This window comes from Palaemon carinicauda, chromosome 38 (genome assembly GCF_036898095.1).
Source record: "Palaemon carinicauda isolate YSFRI2023 chromosome 38, ASM3689809v2, whole genome shotgun sequence".
Classification (NCBI taxonomy): domain Eukaryota; kingdom Metazoa; phylum Arthropoda; class Malacostraca; order Decapoda; family Palaemonidae; genus Palaemon; species Palaemon carinicauda.
In genome coordinates, this window is record NC_090762.1 from 3,090,858 (window position 1) to 3,095,857 (window position 5,000).

Genomic DNA, 5,000 nt, shown 5'->3' on the forward strand with positions numbered 1-5,000 from the left:
TTTATAATACAGAGATGCGTAAGATCTTTCATTTTGGACATGCTTTAAAAGCACGGTCATTGTTAAGAAGAAGAAGAAGGAGAAGAAGAAGAAGAAGAGAGAGAGAGAGAGAGAGAGAGAGAGAGAGAGAGAGAGAGTCGACGATTGAACATAATACGCCGAATATTAACCATTAACGAAATTGTAATATTTACAGCTTAGCACAATAAAAAAAAAAAAAAAGAACGCCGATAGGCGCAATGAATAGTTCCATCTTGTATTAGGCCTCAAAAAAAGCAAACTTATTAAAGTAAATATTCCACAGAATATTTTTTCCATTCTGCGTCTAGAGTGAGGAGTCCTGAGGAGTCCTAACTTGGCTCCTTAATGCCGTAGACCGGATTGGTCATGCCCGTGTCCTCGACATCCTCTTCTTCCGTATCCTGATCGTTGCTGTTGCGTAGTTCCTGCATAGTCGTCCTTTCGAGTCCCATCGTGTAGGGGGACTCCCCTCTTCTGTATTCCCGAAGGTAGGCTTTGTTTCTGTAGAGGAAGAATCCTGCTACAGCCATCACTGCGATGATTAGCAAGATTAAGGATAATAGGATCCAGGTCGCGTTGCTCGTCTTCTGTAGTGTCTGCGGTTGAGGAGAACTCATGACCACGAAGACCTGAAATTAGGATGCCTTTTTTTTAAACCAAAAACTTTCCTTGATACTAGACTTAGTGGAAGTGCGTTAAAATGTATTGGGATTTTACAGGTTATTATATATCGGTTCTATGCTTAACACTGCCCCTGGGACACTCCCCCTTTCCCTGGGACCCTTCCCCTTCCCCTGGGACACTCCCCCGGCCCCTGGGACACTTCCCCTGCCCCTGGGACCTCCCCCTGCCCCTGGGACCCTTCCCTTTCCCCTGGGACACTCCCCCTTTCCCTGGGACCCTTCCCCTTCCCCTGGGACACTCCCCCGGCCCCTGGGACACTTCCCCGGCCCCTGGGACCTCCCCCTGCCCCTGGGACCCTTCCCTTTCCCCTGGAACACTCCCCCGGTTATATACGTGGTTATATGACATTTCATCACGTTATATTACGGTTCTATCTGACACTGGATTAAAACGTGTCAAATTTTATCATGTTTTATCATTTCTAGGTTACTTTTTTAATATCAACACATTATAATCCTGCAGTGTAAATTTGTAATTTTAAGAATGCACCTGGAAGTGAATATCAAAAACAGTATAAGACTCAAATAATGATGTTTCTTTCCAAACGTTCACTGACTTTTACCCCTGTAATGCAAATTAAGTTAATTAAATTCTGTCAGAAAATAAGTCCCTATCATTACATATTTACGCCACAAGCCTCGCAAAAACTAAGGCCGGGAGCACACTAGCGACTCTGTGGCGCCACAAAGCCACAGCATCGTGTGACGGGGATGTGGTCTCCCATAGGTTTCCATTGTTTTCAAGTTTTGCCGAGCAAACTAGTGACTGTGGCCAGCGACTGTGGCTCTGTCACTCATCCCCGCCGCGCCACAGTTTCCATTGTTTTCAAGTTTTGCCGCGCAAACTAGTGACTGTGGCCAGCGACTGTGGCTCTGTCACTCATCCCCGCCACGCCACAGACTCGCTAGTGTGCTACCAGCCTAAGAATCTCCAGAACCTTCCAGAGAAGTATTCTTGGTACGCTCTTCAACAACGATTATTGAAACCATGCTGTTTGATTCCCTAAAAGTATGGTATTGGATAGGTCTTTGGAAGGGTAACATAAGGCTGTAGAACCATCGAAATTCCATAAAGAGAGGAGCATCATATATACTAATGACAGTGGTTATTTTGTTTGCGTTTTTTTAATATGTTCGATATACGAACTATAAGATGTTTATTCATTAATGCAGTTTCAGCTGCAACTAATGTAGCTAAGAAACAAATCATTCAATTTTAAAGCATATGGAATATATATATATATATATATATATATATATATATATATATATATATATATAATATATATATATATATATATATATATATATACACTCACATATATGTGTATATATGTCCAGTATGTATGTATGCTAACACGCACACACACACACACACACACACATATATATATATATATATATATATATATATATATATATATATATATATATATATATATATATATATATATATATATATATACATGTATGTATAATATACACAATGACTCCTTCCAGTTTAAAGGAATACAGTATTCCAATAAACTAATCGTAATCTTATTTTCAGTTATCGAAGTTTTTAATTACTGTACAATGCATTTGCGCATTTATAATACCCTTCAAATGAAAGATGTATTGTTGAATGAACCTTTAGATAATGGATACTTCTCACTAAGAGACAACATTTTGCCATGGGCTACTGAAACAAAATCAGAAACGCAGACTCGATGAAACTACAGAGTTAAGTATGGAATCTATCTGTCAATTCGTGCATTGCACAAAGAGTTTATGACAGGGACAGTGTTCGATAAAAGGGAAAGTGGACGTCTAAGGCATCTAAGGAAAGCTCAGATGGTGTAAGACAAGAGTTTGATCGTTCTACAAAGTCCGTCAGTACTGCTATATACTTACAGCTCTTAATTACTTCCATGTACTGAACTTACCAATTCCGATATTTTAGTCAATTACAGTAATGTGACCTCAACTGGATAAAAAGACAAAAAAGAGAGGTCATCCTTAAATTGAATAGGATGATATCTAAATCAACATCAAATGTAATATAAGTTACCTGTATCTTACCTGTAATTTCCCGCAAGAGGAGTGAAAGGGCATGCTAGAAGAATTGTAAGGTTGATCATGGGGAGAGTCCACGTGCAGAGTGTTTTTATCCATAGAAATGTTTTTACTCCCGCACACAATTCCCTTGAGGCCATCGGGTTCCAATCGGTCGACCACATTCTCCTCGAACATCGTGCTGCTTGTGGCATTCACCTGAGGGAGGTGGTTCCTTTGAGTGCATTTATAGCGGATTCTCTACTATGATTTCCCTACTGGGAAAACTGCTGAATATTTACCGATGTCTCAAGAAAAAAAGCTAATAGCTTTAACACTTTCTCTGCCATCTTTTAAGATCACCCAAACCCAAGCAAGTTGGCATTTATTGGAAAGGTCTTGATGAGAGATTTTCAATGAATATCAACACCTTAGGATTTATGTGGTCTTGCAAGATTTTGCTAAATCAGAAGTCTTGTTGAATTCACCACTGGCAATGAAAGGGTTAACGAGGAAAATGCTTTATAACACTAGCTCAAGGAGGTCCTCCCAGCTCTGGTCAGTAAATGTTGAGGGGCCTAAGGGAGCAAGGATAGTTGTAATATACCTATGATTTTTTTTTCTTAGGACATTTTACTAAGATCATTAAGCTTCCATGTAATCGTTTCGAACGCTTTCTAAGATATATCATTAGCGATGCCAACATTAGAATGATTCGTATGGTTTCACCATTGGTGTTCTTTTAGAAGGAAAAGGAGTTAATACTAGAAAAAAATATTATCATCTTAAATTCTCATAAGGCTCTAGGATTATACATTTCGAGACATCTTCCACTAATAAGCACTTTTTCCCCAAATAAATTGCCAAAAGGGGGATACAAAGAATAATTTCATGGGGTAACCCCCCATCTCTCTCTCTCTCTCTCTCTCTCCTCTCTCTCTCTCTCTCTCTCCTCTCTCTCTCTCTCTCTCTCTCTCTCTCTCATATGTTCTTTGAAAACAGAATAATAACTTCCAGCATAATTACCCATAGACCATATTTATGGACTGTTCCGAACGAGTTTCCATGAAATATCACATCAAGATTTCCTGTTGCAGAGATAGCTTCTGTTTCCACGAGTCCCAACTGGCTGCCAATTACTTTCCATTTCACGGCCGAGTTTCCCTGTGTGTTGAAGATATGAGTTTATTTGCATATTTCATTTAATAATAATAATAATAATAATAATAATAATAATAATAATAATAATAATAATAATAATGGTAATAAAACAACAACAACAACAACAATAATGATAATAATAATAATAATAATGATAATATTAATAATAATAATTTCCCAGTAAAAGGAAAACAAAAAGTCTGACCAATTTAAAGGATTTAGATCTGAATTTGGATCCATATGCAGTTTATTTTGACACCACTTTTATATTGTACAGCAAAAAATGTTTCTCTTCCACTGTCTTGGGTTAGAGTTCTCTTGCTTAAGGGTACACTCGGGCACGCTGTTCTGTCTTGTTTCTCTTCCTCTTGTTTTGTTAAAATTTTTATATTTTATATAGGAGACATTTATTTTAATGTTACTCTTCTTAGAAATTAAATTTTTCCTTGATTCCTCTCCTTACTGGGCTATTTTTCCCTGTTGGAGCCACTGGGGTTATAGCATCCTGCTTTTCCAACTAGGGTTATAGCTTAGCAAGTAATAATAATAATAATAATAATAATAATAATAATAATAATAATAATAATAATGAAAATAATAATAATAATAATAATAATAACAATAATAACAATAACAATAATAATAATAATGAAGAAAGGGTAGCTATGTTTTGTGCAATTTATTAAATCGATTATATACACAAGATGAAACTATTTCACTGATTGGATGGTATGTCTGTGTAAATCTTTTTAATAAACCTCTGACAATCTTAAGCATACTGTCCTTCATGAGAGACATTAAACCAAATTTCAGGAAAATATAAGACAAAATATAAGAAATACATTTTAGATGAAATAGTGAAGTGGTATAACTTTAATGACTGTTGTTGTTGTTGTTGGGGTATTAAAACCAACACTTGTTGTTGGCACGGGCCTTTCCCTTGGTTGGCCCGTAGGATAATGACTTTAAATTGGCAATCGATATGATAAAGATATTCTTTCTTTGACACTAACTTGAAATAGTTATGAAAATTCTTCAAGAAAAAAAATCTATTTATCTATCTATCTATCTATCTATCTATCTATCTATATATATATATAT

General features: G+C 36.6%; 1 pseudogene; it reads right to left on the reverse strand.

Moving 5' to 3' along the window:
- Positions 1 to 5,000, reverse strand: part of LOC137630067 (uncharacterized) — a 15,684-nt pseudogene that overhangs the window by 27 nt on the left and 10,657 nt on the right.